This window comes from Lasioglossum baleicum, chromosome 19 (genome assembly GCF_051020765.1).
Source record: "Lasioglossum baleicum chromosome 19, iyLasBale1, whole genome shotgun sequence".
Taxonomy (NCBI): domain Eukaryota; kingdom Metazoa; phylum Arthropoda; class Insecta; order Hymenoptera; family Halictidae; genus Lasioglossum; species Lasioglossum baleicum.
Window position 1 is genome coordinate 7,148,278 of NC_134947.1, and position 22,336 is coordinate 7,170,613.

At 37.3% G+C, this 22,336-nt stretch overlaps 1 protein-coding gene and 1 long non-coding RNA gene across 8 annotated transcripts in view; both read right to left on the reverse strand.

Annotated features, from left to right (window-relative positions):
* The window catches only part of Atpalpha (sodium/potassium-transporting ATPase subunit alpha), a 253,830-nt gene that overhangs the window by 59,036 nt on the left and 172,458 nt on the right, over positions 1-22,336 (reverse strand). The window lies entirely within an intron of this gene.
* LOC143218305 (uncharacterized) overlaps positions 1-22,336 on the reverse strand; it is a 66,826-nt gene that overhangs the window by 25,139 nt on the left and 19,351 nt on the right. Inside the window, exon 2 of the long non-coding RNA XR_013011024.1 lies at positions 1-22,278. This exon is cut by the window's left edge and continues 25,139 nt beyond it. This is a non-coding gene — a long non-coding RNA (uncharacterized LOC143218305). The remainder of the gene's footprint in view (positions 22,279-22,336) is intronic.

The window sequence follows — 22,336 nt, forward strand, 5'->3', positions numbered from 1 at the left end:
GCCCATTCAGCCTCCAGGAATCACCTTTCAGTGCGGAGGAATTTCACCCCTTCAGTTCCTTTGTCATCTTGAGAATAAGGTTCCCTTTCACGAAGGTAGATTCATTTTCCTACTGCAGCTAAATTTTCTCTAAATGAACGTAGGGGTAAACTTTACTTTGCCGGACTCAAAATTTGTGCCTTTCTCCTGTAAAAGAAGTTTCGATCCTGTAGCGTCAATGGTTCAGGAGTTATGCTTGCTTAAAGTTGAGCAATCTGCAGTGTTTTTGACAGGGCGCCGCCATATTAGTTTGTAGCGACGACTTACCTTGCCGCCTATCTAATCACCAACCAATTATCACCTAGCGACTCTGCTTGGTAAGCGGCGCGCGACACTACAAACCAATATGTACGGCGCCCGTACCTGTCAAAAACACTGAAGATTGCTCAACTTCAAGCAACCATAACTCCTGAACCATTGATCCTGCAGGATCGGAACTTCGATCTGTATCAAGTACATACCAAATACATCAAACTTTATAGGAGAAAGGCACAAATTTTGAGCCCGTCAAAGTAAACAGCAGCCGAACGTATTTTATATGCGTATTGATTTCTTAAATCGCAGTTAAATGAATGATTACGGGTATAATTAGTCTAGGTCAGGGGTCGGCAACCTGCGGCTCGCGAGCCACATGCGGCTCTTTGGATGTGAAGCTGCGGCTCTTTAGTTCCATACGCAAATATTATTTATTTTATAAAAAAAAAACATTTAAAAATCGTTCTGAACTGATTAACGAGGATTAGGCACCGATTCTATCTCTCAGCCACTTGTACTCGCTTTTCACCGCACCCCTCCCCCGTGACACGAGTCGTCACTGTCGTCAGTCCGTCGGAAGCTCTCGAATATTTCTATGTAGGTTTTAATTCGCTTTCGACGCAAGACAATTTGGCGTCTTCACCAGTGCTTTAGCTGTGACGTATAGTTTGTTGCTTCAAGTAAAAGAGTTAGAAGCGAATTATCTTCTCAAAGTTATGTATGTACATATATACAATATACATATATATTATCTAATTTGTTGTGAAAAACACTACTTATATATGAATAAACAGATATTTTTTCTTATGAATAAATAGATTAGTTTTTTTTTATCAAAAAACTTTATTTATGCGAGTACTATTTATTGTTGGCAAGAAAAAATTTTGTGGCTCTTTAAAAACTTTGAAATTTTGTAAATTGTAATTTTTGACTCTTCCGACTGAAAAGGTTGCCGACCCCTGGTCTAGGTGAACATTCCCAAAGAAGAATATATGAATTTTTCCATCTAGAATGGCCATTCGGTACAGTATGGAGGTGGTTAGGTTGGAAAAGAGACCTGGAGCGGCCTGGAGCGCCGTGAAAATAATGGAACGATTAAGGAAGGCATTTTCAACCCCCGCAGAGAAACGATCGACGAAAACGATGAATGGGAATTTAATTGGTTTCCCCTGTTTTCGTTGGAAGATACAGACTCTCCCTTCCCCATCCTCTCTGTAGCGTTTGCTTCTTTTATTTCCGTTCCGGCAAGCAACGCGAACCCGTCTCGTCTCCGCGCGTTTTTGTTCGCCGTTTTAACGACTTCTCCGCCGGCTTTCCTGTTTCTATGTCGACGAGGGGTAGTTGGAACCGCGGCCAACCAGGTCACCGAGCACTCTCGTCCTCGTTCGCGCACACGTAACCACCACGCGTCGACAGACAACGAGGACATCCATCGACGTCCTGGACTCGCTTTCCGCCGCTTTTTTCTCTAACCTACCACGCGGCACGATACACAGCGAGGAGCAACATTTATTATTTATTCAGACAGGCTCCCGTTGATTTAAAATAATCGTAATTGTAAATCGAAAAATTACGATTATGAAAAACGTCATACCTCCTAATTGAACGTCATAACTCCTAATTGAACCGATGCACAGTGGTCTGTAAACTCGCTTTTCCTGGCCAAAAGTTTGTTTTTCAAGAATGTTTCGAGTAACAACCCTTCGCAGCTTTCAAATCCATATTATTATTCATTACAGATTATTCTATGCCGAGGTATAACGTTCTAAATAAGAAACTCCGTAAAATACAGATGAAACGAAACGTTTAAAACAGTCTTTATTAGACAGCGGATCGTTATGCATTTATAGGAAAATTCAGCAGACGAAATTGAAAATTGTTGGAAAATTTTTTAAATTGAATATGTCGATAAATCATTTATCCTCTACTCAAATTATGAACCGTTGTGTAGTCAACCAAATTGTATAGATTATTTAAAACCTTTCTGTATTTAACAGAATTTACCAGTACTTTATTTAACTTTATTTAGAAAGAAATTTATTTGACAGAACTGTATTTATGTTTGCACAAATTCTCATTATAAGACTACAAATTAATATATTAGCGAGTAAAGAATGGTCTCGGAGAAATTTTGCAATATTTTTTAGAGGAACATTAACAAATTGTTGAAAGAAATACAGCAAATGGGTATCCAGTTGACTACACAAGGGTTAAAGGAAGAAATACCATCTATTCCTTGCAATCGATACAAGTCCGGTAAAGTAAAGTTCACCCTTCATTTTACATAAAGATCTGCAGTCTAGTCATCGTAGACTATCAAAATACAAGTTTGAATGATAGTTTCATACGTGTCAGAAAAATCTCGAGAACATTGTACAAATCTAGTAACAAATATGTTCAAATAACTCGCATCTACTGGAGCAGTCCAAGGTTCTTGACTAAAATATTGAATATATTTCTAGGTTAGTATTTTGGACTGGCGCAAAAATGAGTCGGAAAAAAATACTGTACCTAGTATTAAATGTAACAGATTCAATGTAACATAGAATCGAGTGCAAAGGTACTTAACTATATCTTTGTTTCTTGTTTTCCGTTTTAAGAAATTGTTCCTTTAAGATTTAGTTTCACAATAAATAATATTTTAAATCCCCTGATATAAAAGTTTTGTTATTTTTTGCTGTATGTGTGTCATATTGGTACCAACTTATTTTGTCTCGAACCTCTAATTCCAAATTATTAACATGGTTTGGATTTAGTAGTCGTTTTAAGAAAAGGGTCACAACATAATAAATATGGTAACTAATTTCTCGAAATGGTTTCGTTGGTTGAGCCAACATAATCTGCAAAGTAAACGTAGGGGATCTTGAACGTCAAAGTAACCGAATAAGGAAGCTGCTGAACGAATTCTCAGTTGAATTGGAACTCCTGAAATCAGGTTAACGGCGAGCAGTTGTTGCCAGAATACAATTATTCCAACAATACTCGTGGATTAACGAGAACAGAGAACGCGAAGAAATTCGAGGGAGCGTTCCGCGGCGTTTCCCACGAACCTTTCTGCGTCCTCGCTACCCCCGTCCAACCCCCACGAACACCCGCACGAGTCCTGAATATTAGATTCCGAGAATTCCCAAGTTTCATCGTAAATTCTCCCCCGGAAAGAGCGAAGAAACTCGGGGAACACGTTCGTTGGAGCTCGGGTGTCCCGAGCACGTGAGAAACGAGAGGGGAGAAATTGAATCATCCCCGAAACAACATGGCGGACCCGCCGGGATCGTAGTGAACGTGGCAGGACACTAAAAGGGTTGTTCGCAAAAATCACCCCTGAAACGTAAACTTCTTCTAACCCCTGCTAACTGATTAAAATTCTGAAGAGAAGCTACGAGGTAGTTAGTATTTTCGGTTTTGTTTCGACTAAATAACTTAAGTAATCATTTTCTGAACATTTCTGAAGACATTAACTGGTTGAAATATAAAACAGTGAAAAGATTCAGACATCTCGAGGATCAAGAACAAATTCTTGTTCAACCTTTTAGCTACCGCACGCCACTGTAGCGACCACCATCCACGTCATCTTTATGGGGATTTGGGACACAAGTCTAAAAATGTTTGCGGCACTGTTTCATAATTTCTTAGAAGAACAAGGAGGTTTACTAAAAATGTAGTAATATCCTTCAGACATCTGGAGGATCAAGAACTATTTCTTGATCAACCTTTTAGCTACCGCACGCCACTGTAGCGACCACCATCGACGTCATCCTTTTAGGGATTCGGGACACAGATCAAAAAATGCTCTTGCGGACACTGTTTCATAATTTCTTAGAAGAACAAGGAGGTTTACTAAAAATGTAGTAATCTCCTTCAGACATCTCGAGGATCAAGAACAATTTCTTGTTCAACCTTTTAGCTACCGCACGCTACTGTAGCGATGTTCGTCGGCGTCATCTTTATGGGGATACGGGACACAGATAAAAAAATGTTTGCGGTCACTATATCATAATTTCTTGGAAGAACAAGGAAGTTCACTAAAAGTGTAGTAATCGCCTTCAGACATCTCGAGGATGAAGAACAATTCCATGTTCAACCTTTTAGCTACCGCACGCCACTGTAGCGACCACCATCGACGTCATCCTTTTAGGGATTCGGGACACAAATCTAAAACTGTTTGCGGACACTGTTTCATAATTTCTTAGAAGAACAAGGAGGTTTACTAGAAATGTAGTAATTCCGTAGTCTCCTTCAGACATCTCGAGGATCAAGAACAATTTCTTGTTCAACCTTTTAGCTACCGCACGCTACTGTAGCGATGTTCGTCGGCGTCATCTTTATGGGGATACGTGACACAGATCAAAAAATGTTTGCGATCACTATATCATAATTTCTTGGAAGAACAAGGAAGTTTACTAGAAATGTACTTTTCTCCTTCAGACATCTCGAGGATCAAGAACAATTCCATGTTCAACCTTTTAGCTAGCGCACGCCACTGTAGCGACCACCATCGACGTCATCCTTTTAGGGATTCGGGACACAGATCAAAAAATGCTCTTGCGGACACAGTTCCATAATTTCTTAGAAGAACAAGGAGGTTTACTAGAAATGTAGTAGTCTCCTTCAGACATCTCGAGGATCAAGAACAATTTCTTCTACCTTTTAGCTAGCGCACGCCACTGTAGCGACCACCATCGACGTCATCCTTTTAGGGATTCGGGACACAGATCAAAAAATGCTCTTGCGGACACTGTTTCATAATTTCTTAGAAGAACAAGGAAGTTAACTAAAAAATGTAGTACTCTCCGTGTCTCACAAGAAGTCCCTCGAGACTTTCTCGCTCGCAGCCAATGGTTAGGCCGTGACCACACACTTTAGCCAATAAGGGTCTCTTTATACTGGAATATTCCCGACCAGACAGATATTTTTCAATGCATTTTATTGGAAATGTGTCAGTAGAATGACCCAATCGGACAGCTTGCCGCCGCATTCCTTTCGAATCGCTATCAGCAGACTTCTTGTGAGGCACGGAGAGTACCTCCTTCAAAAGGGATGATGCCTAACACCAGTTGAAGGAACGTTCAGCTTTGCGAAAATCTTTTTCATTCACGGAAAACACGGACCAATAGCTCGTCGAACAAAAGTATATCTTTTTACGATCGATATTAAATTAAACCTATTTTTTAAACGAGCCGGAAGAACGCTGTCCTTATCGGCGTACCGGCGAAACGCCGATAGAAGAACAGAGCAGATTCCATCGCTTCTCTCAGCTCGGTTTCAATTACCTCTGTCCGCGCTTTCAGCGCGAACAGACATAGAATTCACTTTTACATATTTAATGGCGGGACGAGAGCGGCTTTCGCTTTACACTCAGCGATGAATGTGGGATCCGGCAAAGCGCGAAGTTTCGCTAAGTCTTCCTATTTTTAGCCGCCCCCCTTTCGCCCACTATCAAACACGCGGATATTATGTACAGGGTGAAACACCTAACGATTTCATAACGATGCCGAACAACAATTGTACGATCCGGAAAACGCCTAGCAGTAAACAGGCCCTATGCCATTTTTAAATTGTTTCTTCGATGGTAAACAATGCTCCTCGCCTGAAACACCATTCTATAAAAGTTCAGATTTCTACCCCTTCATTTCAGACATATTTTCAGAATTTTAAGCTTGGTAAGGGTTAAAAAATAGCTTATCCTCTAGGGGTGCTTTTTCCATGGGTCAACGGACCCCATGCCATTTTAAAATTGTTTCTTCGATGCTAAACAATGCTCCTCATCTGAAACACCATTCTTTAAAATTTCAGATTTCTACCCCTTCGTTTAAGAATAATGCAGGGGGTGAGAAACCTCAACTGTATCATTCAGCATTTTATCAACTGGCTTTATTTCAGAATTTTAAATCTGTTAGGGAGGGTTAAAAACTAGCTCTTCTTTCAGGGGTGCTTTTTCCATGGGTAAACTAAACACCATTCTGTAAAAGTTCAGATTTCTAACCCTACGTTCCAGACATTTTTCCTGAATTTTAAACTGATTAGTAAGGGTTAAAAAATAGCTTATCCCCCAGGGGTGCTTTTTCCATGAGTCAACGGGCCCCATGCCATTTTTAAATTGTTTCTTCGATGCTAAACAATGCTCCTCGCCTGAAACACCATTCTGTAAAAGTTCAAATTTCTACCCCTTCGTGTAAAGGTAATATAGGGGCTGAGAAACCTCAACTGTATCATTCAGCTTTTTACGAATTAACTTTATTTCAGAATTTTAAATCAGTTAGAGGGGTTAAAAACTAGCTCTTCTTTCAGGGGTGCTTTTTCCATGGGTAAACTAAACAATGTTCTTCGCCTGAAACAGCCTTCCGTAAAAGTTCAGATTTCCACCCCTTTTTTTAGGGCAATGTGGGGATGAAAAACCTTTGCTACTTATTTTCTCGGTTATTACTGCGGATCTTTATGGAAAATAAAAATATTCTACGTCGATTGTGGGAAGCTGCAGTCACATGAAAATTAATTTCATCCCTTAACAGTCCTTTAACGTTGAAAACGACACATAACAATATAAGTATAGTATAAAAGAATCTAAGAAGATTTTTTATATTTTTCTGAAGGAGACTGGATCGGCAGTTTTATTGAAAAGTGAAGGTTGAAAAAATGTTTGCAAAGTAATGGTCAAGGGAAGAGATGTTCCGGAGAGAGTGGAGACTGGACGACAGGAACGCGGATGTGGCTCGGCTAGAAGCGCAGAGAGAAGTGCATCAGCTGGTCGGTGGCAGAGAGAGAGAGAGAGAGAGAGAGAGAGACATAGAGAAAAGAGAGAGAGAGAGAGAGAGAGATACACCGGCTGGCCTTGCACGCACCCTCACGCGTTACTCACGCAGAAGAGGAGGAGACCCGTGACGTCACGCGTGCGTGGCACAGGGCGTTTTACAAATTGGGTCAAGAGGGAGAGATTGGTCGTTTAACTTGAGCGCGTTCCGCGCTCTCCGATGCGAGCGCCTCGGTGCATCGGTGCATCGGCTCGCGGCGGGGATTCTTTCCGCCTCTATTGGGCCTGAACCGCAGTCAACATCGATCTCTCTCTCTCTCTCTCTCTCTCTCTCTCGGTGCGCCCGGAAATTGAATTTTGATAGCGTGCTGTCGGTGACGCTCTGCTCGATCGATTGGAAGAGATAGATACGCTTTATTTATCGTTGTTCGCCGCCCCGCTCGACTTACTTGCTCACCCACGTGCCAATTTTTTTTTCTCTCTCCTCTCACTATAATATAATAATTAGATCGCCGGTTCTTTATGCAAAATAAAAATGTTCTACATTTATCGCGGGGAGCAGGAATAAAATAAAAATTGATTTCATCCCTTAACGACCTTGTTACATTAAAAACGACATTTCAATATTCTTAGATTTTTCGAATCCTTTACTGTTTTTTATTTCACACCAACCAATTTCTTCATAAATGCAAAAAGATCTAATATATAATATAATAATAGTATATTATACTTAAACTGCGGATCTTTATGCATTTATTAAGAAATTGGTTGAACAAAATTTAAAACAGTAAAGGATCTACAAAATTCAATGTTGTAATGTTGCTTTTAATGTAACAAAGTCGTTAAGGGATGAAATCAATTTTTATGTTACTCCTGCTGTCCACGATCAATGAAAAACACTTTTATTTCGCATAGAGATCCGCAGACTAATTATAATATATAATCAACTTTCTTTCTTTCCTCTTTCATTAAAAATAATATGTCAAATTAGTCCAGATCCTGGTAAAATTAAAGAGTAACATTATATGATCATTAAACTCCGGATCTTTATTCATTTATAAAGAGATTGGTTGAACGAAATTTAAAACAGTAAAGGATCTACAAAATTCAATGTTGTGATGTTGCTTTTAATGTAACAAAGTCGTTAAGGGATGAAATCAATTTTTATGTTACTCCTGCTGTCCACGATCAATGAAAAACACTTTTATTTCGCATAGAGATCCGCAGACTAATTATAATATATAATCAACTTTCTTTTCTTCCTCTTTCATTAAAAATAATATGTCAAATTAGTCCAAATCCTGGTAAAATTAAAGAGTAACATTATACGATCATTAAACTCCGGATCTTTATGCATTTATTAAGAAATTGGTTGAACAAAATTTAAAACAGTAAAGGATCTACAAAATTCAATGTTGTAATGTTGCTTTTAATGTAACAATGTCGTGAAGGGATGAAATCAATTTTTATGTTACTCCTGCTGTCCACGATCAATGAAAAACACTTTTATTTCGCATAGAGATCCGCAGACTAATTACAATATGTATAATCGAATTTCTTTTCTTCCTCTTTCATTAAAAATAATATGTCAAATTAGTCCAAATCCTGGTAAAATTAAAGAGTAACATTATACGATCATTAAACTCCGGATCTTTATGCATTTATTAAGAATTTAGTTGAACGAAATTTAAAACAGCAAAGGATCTAAAAAATTCAATGTTGTGATGTTGCTTTTAATGTAACAAAGTCGTTAAGGGATGAAATCAATTTTTATGTTACTCCTGCTGTCCACGATCAATGCAAAACACTTTTATTTAGCATAGAGATCCGCAGACTAATTATAATATATAATCAAATTTCTTTTCTTCCTCTTTCATTAAAAATAATATGTAAAATTAGTCCAAATCCTGATAAAATTAAAGAGTAACATTATACGATCATTAAACTCCGGATCTTTATGCATTTATGAAGAATTTAGTTGAACGAAATTTAAAACAGCAAAGGATCTAAAAAATTCAATGTTGTGATGTTGCTTTTAACGTAACAAAGTCGTTAACGGATGAAATAGAAATAGAAATCGAATTTCTTTCTTAACCCTTAGCAAAATAAGCGTTGTCAAAATAATTGTTGCGTTATTAAATAATTTTATATAGAAAGTCGGAAGAAATATTTAGCTTTCACGTTGAAATAGTTCCGAGCGCAAAGGTTTAATACGTTCGATAAGCTGAAAATAATATAACAGCATTTGTAACATTCTTTTAATATTTTTAATAAATATTGATTCGATAAGATAGCTACTACAAGAAAATAATAAATATTTGCTAAGTCGACACCTTCGTCCGCGAGAAGCACTAATTTTGAAGTTTTCAGATCGCAAAGTCCTTTGTGCGAGTAATTAAAATTTCAGAGATGATCTGTCGTTGAATTATAAACGATTGGAAGATCGCTGCAGATTTAATAAGTCGGTGGAAGATCGTTGGACAGGCTTCGCGTGTTCGCGATTCGACGGAATTCCCGGTCGAAGAGGAATTTGATTGTTCTGCCGTTGAATTATGAACGATCGGAAGGATCACGTGATCGAGATTTGATCGGGTCGATCGCAGCTGAAGACCGACTAGTGAACAGGCACGCGAGAAGACCCGTATCAGAGACACGCGATCCAATTCCTTCAAGGTAAACGATGCTAGTCCTGCGTCGAACCGTCTCGCACTGCTGTTTATTAGCTCGATTATTCTTCTCGCGATTTCTCGGTGCTGGCAGCACCGAAACCGCCATTTTTTTACCACGCTTATACAGTGGCCGAAATTTCTATAAAGTCATCTTCTATTTCATAGATATTTTTCAAATATCACCATTTTTGTTCATTTATCGTATCTAGTCTTGTGCCTTGTAGACACTCGGATAGAGAGACTGCGTATTCTAGACCGCTATGTTTACTATTTACGTTTTTTTTTATTTTTTTCTGTGTGGTGCAGAACACAAGTGCGTAGTTTCTATAAAGTCACTTAGTGTATCTCTATATTCTGAGCAGAGAACTACGGAAAACTGCGAATATATTCTAAAAGTATTAGTTTTAGAACTCGCAGAAATCCTGTTTGTTATAATTTGATTCACGCGTATGAGAATGCCGAGAGGAAAAGTACTAACAAGTGAAGGAAAAGCATCAATCGATGCTTATAAAGATATGGGCTGCTCTAATCGCGCAATTGCTAAGATAACTAATCGGTCATATACTGTGATTAATAATTATATCAATTTACGTGAAAATAACGGAAAAAATCATGTTAAAGGTAGTAATGAAAAATAGTCAAAGAGACAACATTCAATATTAATGAGGTCTGCAGCTAAGGAAAGGAAAAATGCGGCACAATTTCGAGCTGAATTGGAGCTCCCAGTAACAACAAGACGTGTGCAGCGACTTTTAAATTCTTCTGGACAAAAATACAACGTAAACCAGGCCTTAAAGAAGTACATAAACATATTGATTTCGTACGGGCACAAAACACAGTGACTTTATAGAAATTTCGGCCACTGTATTAGCTTGCCGAGCGAATTCAGGTAGAAAATTTTCATTTCCCGGAAGGATTCGCTGTCTACTGATCACACGAAAAAATGTGTGTAAATTTTACATATCGTGAGAAAGAGTTGCGTAAAATTTGTTGACAAGTTGACAGAAATTCCGAGCTCGGTGGGAGCGGTAATGCGAAGCGTTTGCATAAAACTGGCGTGAAGAGGAGGAGAGATAAACTGCGAATACTTCTGGCTACGAAAGGTGAACGCTTCTGTTACGGGGACAGGTTTATCTCCGTTGAGAATTGAAATTCACCGTGTTTGTTGACGTCCGTTCGACGGAGCGCGCTTCGCGGGTCGAGGTTCCGCGATTAAAATTGGATTTTCCTCTATTCTTGGTCGGCCGTCCCTGAAAGTCTTCGAGAGATCGAATATAGTTCTGTGCCACCCGTTCGCTACCCCCACCACCCAACACTATGTTCCTGGTCTACCTATAGAGCGACACTCCATTTCGCCGGGTGTTCACCGACGAAGCGATGCTTCCGCGGGAATGGATCACTTCCACACTTTCAGACGTTTCTATTTTCGAATGTAAAAAATCGTACTTTGAACTAGTAGTGCCGACGCGGTCCCACTCAAATTGATAATAATAATTAGACGGCGGATATCTTTATGCATTTATAGCAAAATTGAGTAGATGAAATTCAAAATTGTTGGACAATTTTGAAAATTGAAGATGTCAATATTTTCACAACATTATAACTAGACTGCGGATATCTTTATGCATTTAATAGCAAAATTGAGTAGATGAAATTCAATATTGTTGGATAATTTTGAAAATTGAAGATCTCAATATTTTTGCAACATTTTTACAACATTATAACTAGACTTCGGACTTTATGCATTTATAGCAAAATTGAGTAGATTAAATGCAATATTGTTGGATAATTTTGAAAATTGAAGATGCCAATATTTTTACAACATTTTTACGACATTACAACTAGACTTCGGACTTTATGCATTTACAGCAAAATTGAGTAGATGAAATTCAATATTGTTGGATAATTTTGAAAATTGAAGATCTCAATATTTTTGCAACATTTTTACAACATTATAACTAGACTGCGGATATCTTTATGCATTTATAGCAAAATTGAGTAGATGAAATTCAATATTGTTGGATAATTTTGAAAATTGAAGATGTCAATATTTTTACAAAATTATAACTAGACTTCGGATATCATTATGCATTTACAGCAAAATTGAGTAGATGAAATTCAATATTGTTGGATAATTTTGAAAATTGAAGATGTCAATATTTTTGCAACTTTTTTACAACATTATAACTAGACTGCGGATATCTTTATGCATTTATAGCAAAATTGAGTAGATGAAATTCAATATTGTTGGATAATTTTGAAAATTGAAGATGTCAATATTTTTACAAAATTATAACTAGACTTCGGATATCATTATGCATTTACAGGAAAATTGAGTAGATGAAATTCAATATTGTTGGATAATTTTGAAAATTGAAGATCTCAATATTTTTGCAACATTTTTACAACATTATAACTAGACTGCGGATATCTTTATGCATTTATAGCAAAATTGAGTAGATGAAATTCAATATTGTTGGATAATTTTGAAAATTGAAGATGTCAATATTTTTACAAAATTATAACTAGACTTCGGATATCATTATGCATTTACAGCAAAATTGAGTAGATGAAATTCAATATTGTTGGATAATTTTGAAAATTGAAGATCTCAATATTTTTGCAACATTTTTACAACATTATAACTAGACTGCGGATATCTTTATGCATTTATAGCAAAATTGAGTAGATGAAATTCAATATTGTTGGATAATTTTGAAAATTGAAGATGTCAATATTTTTACAAAATTATAACTAGACTTCGGATATCATTATGCATTTATAGCAAAATTGAGTAAATGAAATTCAATAATGTTGAGAAATTTTTTAAATTCAACATGTCGATAAGATTTCTCCTCGATTAAAATCATTATTCATCCTTATTAATCGTTAAGGGAAGAAATAACATCGAATGTGATTTCCATTTCTTGCAATCGATAATTATTTCATTGTTAGACAATTTTTACCTGAATTGCAACGAACTGGTGTGAAATAGAGATTTATTTTCTTTCTCAATATGTTTAATGGGTTGTCCTTTATATGTATGTATAGGTTTATAATATAATACATTAACTATGAAACTTGACAAATGTGTTTGAAATTTGTGTTTTATTTGTCAAGTTTCACATTTAATGACCTGATAACAGTGTTGGGCAATAAATACATTTATTTCAATAAACAATTATTTAAAATTATACGTGCAATTGTTATTTACAAATACAACTTCGATTATTATTTGTATCGACAAATAATAAATTAAATTGTATTTTTTGATAGGCAGCTAGTATACCTGAAAAGGTTACTATAGCACACAAAAAACGCGCACGTGTTCCTTGTATAAAAAAAATACAAGAAATAAGAGAAGAGCAAAAACTATTTATTTGATTTCCACCTCAATCCAAATAATAAATAAACTTTTATTTGCAAATGAGAAATAATAATTAATTTAAATAAAAAGTTTAGTTATTATTGGCAATTAAAATCACACGTTTATTTATTATTTAAAATAAAATTTGCCCAACACTGCCTGATAATACCTCATACAATATCTAAACGTTTAGTAATCGATTTGAAACCAATTTATTCAATACTGTAAACAATATTTTGAATAATGGAATTTTGTCTAAATTGCATCGTTGTTCAAAAGATTTTTTCGATGCCTCTGTCTACTCTTTCGTAGATATATTAAGATGTAGTATTGAACATTACTATATTCGGATCTCATCCTCATGTTTAGTTTTGTAGAAGCTTCTCGTTCCGTATACTCCATTTATGTTTACACCTAACGTTACCATAAATCTCTTTTGAGATTTTCTCAATAATAAAAAGAAAAGAAAAAAAAAGTAATGTACAGTAACGTTGGTCGTTGCATTTAATTTTGTATCTGATTATTGTACAATTTTCAAGTGTTTCCTTGATGGACTGCGATTTCTTTGTGTCGAGCGTAATTAATGGAGTCGCGGAAAGGTATCGTTGTTGGTAAATCAGCGTTTCTGTGTAACGAGACTCGGGTCTGCGAACGTCACGACCGCAATCAGTGTCTCCCGCGCGGAATTCAATTACGTGGCGGCGGCCGATTGATTTTCATTACGAAACCAGTTGCATCGATATCGCCGACGTATTAATTATGCGCGCACGTTCGCGGAACATGCGACGTACAAGCGGTGACGGTGAACGAGATCCGTAGTATCATAGTGTCGCTGATTGCGATCTGCCAGCCGGGGAACTTCGCGAATTTCATCGTGGGCAATGAACTCCGCGCGTAGCTCGTACAATCACCTCAGATATTCTTCACACAAATCTTCAATTTTCCTTTCACATTCATGCCAAGACATTTTCAATAAGAGTCTGCACATCGCCGAGAGCTTTGACAATGCAGAATTCAGCGAATGCATTGAAAACAGACGATGATGATTAGATAATTATGCTTTTATGATATAAATCAGTATACCACGGATTTTTATGCGAAATAAAATTTGTATACATCAATTGCGATCTATACGATCTAAGTAAACAATAATTTTGCTCATTAATCGTTTTGGTACGGTCAAAATAGTACATGATTGATTATGCAATAGATAATTATGCTTTTATGATATAAATCAGTATACCACGGATTTTTATGCGAAATAAAATTTGTATACATCAATTGCGATCTATACGATCTAAGTAAATAATTATTTTGCTCATTAATCATTTTGGTACGGTCAAAATAGTACATGATTGATTATGCAATAGATGATTATGCTTTTATGATACAAACGAGTAGACTGCGGGTTTTTATGCGAAATAAAATTTGTATACATCAATTGCGATCTATACGATCTAAGTAAACAATTATTTTGCTCATTAATCATTTTGGTACGGTCAAAATAGTACATGATTGATTATGCAATAGATGATTATGCTTTTATGATACAAACGAGTACACTGCGGATTTTTATGCGAAATAAAATTTGTATACATCAATTGCGATCTATACGATCTAAGTAAACAATTATTTTGCTCATTAATCATTTTGGTACGGTCAAAATAGTACATGATTGATTATGCAATAGATGATTATGCTTTTATGATACAAACGAGTAGACTGCGGATTTTTATGCGAAATAAAATTTGTATACATCAATTGCAATCTATACGATCTAAGTAAACAATTATTTTGCTCATTAATCATTTTGGTACGGTCAAAATAGTACATGATTGATTATGCAACAGATGATTATGCTTTTATGATACAAACGAGTAGACTGCGGATTTTTATGCGAAATAAAATTTGTATACATCAATTGCGATCTATACGATCTAAGTAAACAATTATTTTGCTCATTAATCATTTTGGTACGGTCAAAATAGTACATGATTGATTATGCAATAGATGAATATGTTGTCATGATACAAACGAGTAGACTGCGGATTTTTATGCGAAATAAAATTTGTATACATCAATTGCGATCTATACGATCTAAGTAAACAATTATTTTGCTCATTAATCATTTTCGTACGTCGAAAATAGTACACAGTAAAATAGTAGTAAAATAGTACATCGACATTGTCAAACTCTTTTAACACGTTCGCTACCAACATTTGTTTCGTTGCTCACCTTCCTCGTTCGAAAGTTTTATAAAATGCAATGTATCCAATTTTGAATTATTAAAATTATTAACCCTTTGCACTCAAAGCAATTTTAATGCGAAAATCAAGACATTTCTTTCACCCCAGATCATTTTTATTCTACGTAATCTTTTTTACATTGTGCACATCAAATTTAACCAGTTTTGTCACACACACATATAACAGTTGAGCTTTTCGCAATTTATAAAAAACAGACGAATTTACTAATATCAAAACTGTTTTGAATAATGGTGTGGCAATTTTTACTGGCGCCTCAGACTCGCCATTCGAGTGCAAAGGGTTAAAACAGTTTAGCAGAAGAAAGTCACAGACTCTCTGAAAACTATGCATTCTGCTATGACTTTAAACAACGAAGAGAGAGAGAGAGAGAGAGAGAGAGAGAGAGAGAGAGAGAATGCATCAAATTAATTTGACTGTTTTTAAGTGAACTGTCAGATTATGGATGTCACTTTTTATTGTTTTGTATTACACATGCTCATATTTTCGTCATAAATGCATAAATAATCCGCAGTCTACAAACGAGTCAAACGTAAAACAAAGGAAATATTTTACAACCATCCAAAAATATACTTTCGTGTTATTTCCGGCCCATTCAAACCGCAAAGCACTTCCTTCAAAGGAAGCCTAAGGTCATTCGAAGCAACTTTCTCCTTTGCGAAAATCTTCTCCGCGGCTTAGCACGGGAGTTATTAGCGAAAAACACGGACCAATCACGGCGCGGCTACTGTTAAGCGCGGCGTTGGTATTGGCCGAGCCGGGATCCGCCCGCAGTAGCCACGCTGCGATTGGTCCGCGTTTTTCGTTGATAACTCCGTAACGAAACCGCGGAGAACATTCTCGCAAAGGAAAACGTTATTTCAAATCACTTCGGGATCCCATTCGGATTATAAATTTGACTTTTTTTATATAAATTATATAACAATGACTTTTTGAACAGCAAGAATGAACAGTGATTCTTCGACTAGGCTTCTTCCAGTTGTTTCTCCGGTTCCGAAGCGACTGTAGGGTTAATTCTACTTCAACGTTAGTCGTCAGTCACGTGACATCGTGGACACGAACCGCCTCACGTGACCGTGCGGTAGAGGGGGAGGGTAGAGTGGGGACACAAGTCTTAATCTGACGAGTTTGCGTCAACACCTGTCGCCTTGAATGACGAATCGCTGATAACTACACAATGGGAAATTATCGTGACCCATACGATATACGAATCGCGCGACTCTGCACGCGTCGATAATTGAAAAATGATCTCTACGTTTTTTTTTTTATTTATCAAGACGGGCATCTTTCACGACGAGCCCTCAATTGAAGATGATGCGTACGCCGAAGGACGGAAGTGAACGATGAGCGAAGGAGCACCAGCCTCTGATTTGTTGTTCTTAGCGGCGGCGTGCGATTAGATCGGTGCGAGACACAGTGCTTTAGCCTCGAATTAACCAATTACACGATCGAACGAATTAATCCAATGAACCTTCACCTCGAAACAGTCGTCTGCAAGTGCGGAACGATTACGAATGCGCTTGGGAACGAGCGTGCCCGTGAACCCTTCCGAGAAGACAATCGATCTATTCTTCGACCCGATGATTTTCCAATCGATTCGATTCGACAACTCGATCACGCCTACTCGAAAACAAGCGGAATAGCAGGGGTGAAGATTCAGGTGTAATTTGAAACAGTGAACACGTCAGAGGAATTTCGAACTACTGTTGCAGTATTTTCAACCTATTAAACATATTATGAAAGAAAATAAATTTCTACTTCACTCCAGTTTGTTGCAATCGAGGTAGACACAATTTTTATTTTGCATAAAGATCCACTGTCTAGTAATTAGTAGACTGCGGATCTTTATGCAAAATAAGAAATGTCTACGTCGATTCCAAGACACAGAAGTTACATAAAAATTTATTTCTTGTTTTAATTATTTTATTGAACTGAAACTAATATATTGACGTTCTTAAATTTTTTGGATATGTCCACTGCCTGAAATTGGACGTACCACAATTTTTGTTATAAATGCATAAAGATCCACTGTTTAGTAATTAGTCTTTACTAGAATGCCGACTCGCGGTGCATCGCACGGTGTTACAAAAACTTTGAAAAATCGTGGCAGGCAGGATAGCACATATTAGCAGCTGATGTTTGTCAGGGTCTCTTCTGTATAGTTTGAACTTAATGCGAAAAAAATTTCAAGATGATATTCATTGAAACTTGCTAGTTTTGCTCTATTGAAGTCAACTTGACGGTATAGAAAACTGTTGCTAAGAATGTCTAAAGATTATAGTAAAGGATATATTGCTTCGTCACAATTTTCTCTAAATAAACGTATGGGTAAACTTTACTTTACCGGACACAAAATTTGTGCCCTTTCTCCGATAAATTATGATGAATTTGGTATGTAATCCAGTAGATTTGTACCAGAGAACCTGCAGATCGAAGTTTCGATCCTGTAGGATCAATGGTTGAAGAGTTATGGTTGCTTAAAGTTGAGCATTTTTCAGTGTTTTTGACAGGTAAGGGTGCCGCCATATTGATTTGTCGTGACGACCGCGAGCCGCTTACCTTGCCGCCATCCCCCGATCTAATCACCAATCAACTACCTCTAGCGACTCTGCTCGGTAAGTGCGCGTGACACTACAAACCAATATGGTGGCGCTCTTACCTGTCAAAAACACTGGAAAATGCTCAACTTTAAGCAAGCATAACTCCTGAACCATTGATCCTACAGGATCGAAACTTCAATCCGCACCAAATACATCATAATTTATAGGAGAAAGGCACAGATTTTGAGTCCTAATTATCGAAAATCTAATTATTAGCATAAAATCGAGCGAACGATAGCTCACTTAAGTGATGAATTACTAGACTGCGGATGTTCATGCAAATATGGTTACCGCAAAATTTTCGAGAAATGCTCGAATATAAAATTCGATAGAATCCAGTACAATTTTGATTAATTTCAGTTCCACAAAGGCCACCGAAAATAAGATTCTACTTAAGTTACGGTGATATTAAAACTCGTCTTTATCCCCAAAAGTGTCGTAGAAGGGGATAGAAAATGTATATTTTTTGAACGGCTACATTTATTGTAATACTTAAATATTGATTACAAACGAGTCGAATTTGATTTCATTTAAAAAGAAAGGCGTAACATTCCTATTTGTTAGACTTCGTTTAACATCTTCTTGACGAGTGTGACTCGTTAAAATACTGCAAAAGGGGTTAATTCCACTACAAAAATTGCAAATCCAGTTCATCTGGATCATCTCCGCCAGCTTCGTGAGGTGGTCGAGTGTCTCGAAATAGTTCGAACGATTCGATGTTTTCTATTGTGTCGTAATATTATTGTTGTTCGAGTAAGTCGCGACGGCGACGACTGACTGCCGTTCCGACGAATGTAAACATTGCGAAATCAAGTTCGGGCCTGCCGCGTGGAAACGTAACAGAGTGCCCGCGGCGAGGGGAGCCCCTGTGTGGTAACGTGGCAGGGCCGTAGCTAGTTCAGGGTCTCCCCTTGGTTCCCTCGAGCGACTAAAAGGGGCGGCAGCCGGGTCGCTCGCGCAATTGCATAATAAATCGATGCACAAAAGGGCCCGCACGCCGGATAAAGCGAAACGTTCGATGAATTAACGACTACCGTTCCACGCCGAGCCACGTCACTATGTCGTGTACCGATTACATTCATGTGGCTGTGTCTGTGTTGTTACTCGCACAAGTGTACGTCGACGCGACCCAACCAGCTGGCCGAATTACGCGTCTGCTCGTAAGGTTCACGCTGTGATTCCTCGCTGGCAGCGTTTCAATGTGTTCAAACGCGTTTAAACAGATGAAAGTTAATGAACACGCATGCTGTTCATATGCGCGGGTGACTCGCACGCTTCTTCGTACACTTCGAACAACGTTAAAAGTATCGGAGATACAGGGTGTCCCGAAAATAACGGAGAATCTTGCAAGGGCCGGTTCCTTAGGTCATTTCAAGCAACTTTTTCCTTTGCGAAAATGTTACCGGTGGCTTCGTTAACGAGCTATTCGCGAAAAACGCCGGCCAATCAGAGCGAGAGAGGCGGAGTCAGTCTCGGATACGGGCCGTCGATTGGTCCGTGTTTTTCGTTAATAACTCGTTAACGAAGCCGCGGAGGATGTTTCCGCAAAGGAAAAAGTTACTTGAAATCACCTCAGGAACAAGTACAACATCTTTGAAAAGAATGTTCAGAGTTCGATGAAACGTAACTATGAAAATAGAATAATAAATGTAGACTATGAGATATTTTGTGATATTCTGAACAGCCAGTCGTTCGTAACAGTAGAAATCGAATCTGTCCGAGTAAAATTGATTGCAATCTGTAGAGGACGCGTGAATAGAAGTTACGCAATTGTTACGAAATTTGTATCTTCGGTTATTTTTTTCGCAGTCGTTGTGAACGGTGTCGCAGTGTAAATTGCACTTCCTGTCTGATTCATTACCGTGCCGAGATTAGGATGCGGTAATCGAGAAGAAACGAAAAACAAAGCTGACGATGTTTGTAAACGTGTCTGCGCCGCTGACACGCTGACTTTCGTTATGAAATCCTGCTTGCAGCGATAATCGTATCTGGAAGAGCCTCCAGGAACGCAAGGTTAGATAAATTTATCAATTCGCCCGAGACGGAGACTCTAATTTCAAGGCCCCTGAAAACTCATTTACGATTGATTCGAATCCGGCGAAGCTTCGTCCGAACACTTCCACCTTTAATTCGATGAATCTCGCGTGATATATTTTTATTCTAACTAGAAGGCACGGTCATGGGGTCTCAGATTTTCTCGGAACTGTACATACTGTAGATTTCGTTCTCACGTTTATGAAAATATAGCATTATGTGGTCAAATACTCAATAACTTCTGAGATAACTAACTTCGATAATTTTTTCTGCAAATGGGTACGCAGGATTCGAACGAAATATCAAAGTGAATAATTTTGTAGATATCAACACTAAAACTACCGAGCGCTGAAAGCGATTAAAATGTTTTATTTAGATTTCGTGCAATTTTTATTGCAATATGCGGCTGGATAAAGAAATTTATCGAATCATTTTCCATTTAAGCAACGTCACAATTTCAATAATTATAAAATTAAAAATGTAAGGCTGGTCCTTTGACTGGCAATGGTTGTTTATAGTGTTAAATAAATTCATAAAACCCATAAAGCTAAGGGAATTTTGATTGTCCATGACTGCTTTATAGACTCGTCATTATTCTACTAAAAGCTGCGTCGAGTGAGCTATACCCAAGGAAAGAAGGTCGTTCTACGTCCGTGATGATCATTAGTACCTGGCACCTTCGAACCTCTAATTAAACCACTAAAAGTCCTTGAACTGAAAACGTTCATCTTCGAAGTCTAGTATCAATTCGTTCTACAATTATTTTCAACAATGTATAGGGTGTTTAAAAATTCTATGTCGCGACGAATGCAGCTGCAAAATTAATTTCAAGGTCGAAAGGTCAGAAGTATTCTGAATCGTTCTCTGAAAAAAATTCTGGTAAAGCTTTCTCTCCATTATCAAACTGATTTTATTTATATTATATTTTCATTTGTCAGTCAGAGTTGGCAAGAAAGTAATTTCGGTATAAAACCCAATTTTTCTGTTCAAGCAATCAACTTTAATCGGTAAAATGTTTTCCATTTTGTTCGATGATCTTTTGCCATCTTTTTGATATAGCTTCATAATTCCACACATACCTAAAATATAAACAATAAATAAAATCAGTCTGAAAATGAACAAGCTTTGCCATAATTTTGTTCAGCGAACGGTCGAGTTTCTTTTGCATTGCGAATCGTTGCGATAAGTGCACAGGGCGCGATAGAAAGAATTGTTGACCTATCGACCTTGAAATGAATTTTTCGTAGAATCACGCTACGATAGTCGTGGCATATATTATTTCTTTACACCATGTACAACTTGTCTTGGGATATATCTGTCGAAACGGTAGTCTGAGAGGTCTGCCTGCATACAAGGTTTCAAACATTACTCTGCAAAGTCAACAAGTCGCTGGATGGAGCTGGTTTTCGTCAGTTTTTCGGTCGTCGACGACGACGTTACATCACCTAGGACGTTCGACTTGAGCGTGACTTCGTAGGTCAACCGAAGAAACCCAGAAAATTAACAACAATCGAACTGAACGAACTCTGTTTCTAATCAATTCCGTCTGTATGGATGATTAAATAATACGAAGACCGAATAGCTCGTTGAAGGACCGTTGCCCTAACTACTACAACAAATACTCTTTTGCTGATCCTACAAGCTAATGAACACTCTTCGCTAACGAATAGAATCAAGCATTAGGAGAAGCGCGAATCGTCGCGGTTCGCTACCAACATTTGTTTTAAGGATGTTGTGGAGGTATATAAAAACGCAAGAAAATTTGTGTAAATTTGCCGAGATATAATTCTTACTAAATTAATGCAATTACCAAAGTTTGGGTTCGATTCACTGCATCGTTTAAGAATTATAGCAACTTATAGTTTGCACGTTTTAACACGTCTTCTTATGGAAAATTCATACAATTCCACTTCAAACCCTATTTGAACCTTGAAAAAACGCAACAAATTTTTTGAAAATTTGACAAGATATAATTCTTACTAAATTAATGCAATTACCAAAGTTTGGGTTCGATTCACTGCATCGTTTAAGAATTATAGCAACTTATAGTTTGCACGTTTTAACACGTCTTCTTATGGAGAATTCATAAAATTCCACTTCAAACCCTATTTGAACCTTGAAAAAACGCAACAAATTTTTTGAAAATTTGACAAGATATAATTCTTACTAAATTAATGCAATTACTAAAGTTTGGGTTTAACTCACTGCACCGTTTAAGAATTATAGCAACTTAAAGTTTGCACGTTTTAACACGTCTTCTTATGGAGAATTCATAAAATTCCACTTCAAACCCTATTTGAACCTTGAAAAAACGCAACAAATTTTTTGAAAATTTGACAAGATATAATTCTTACTAAATT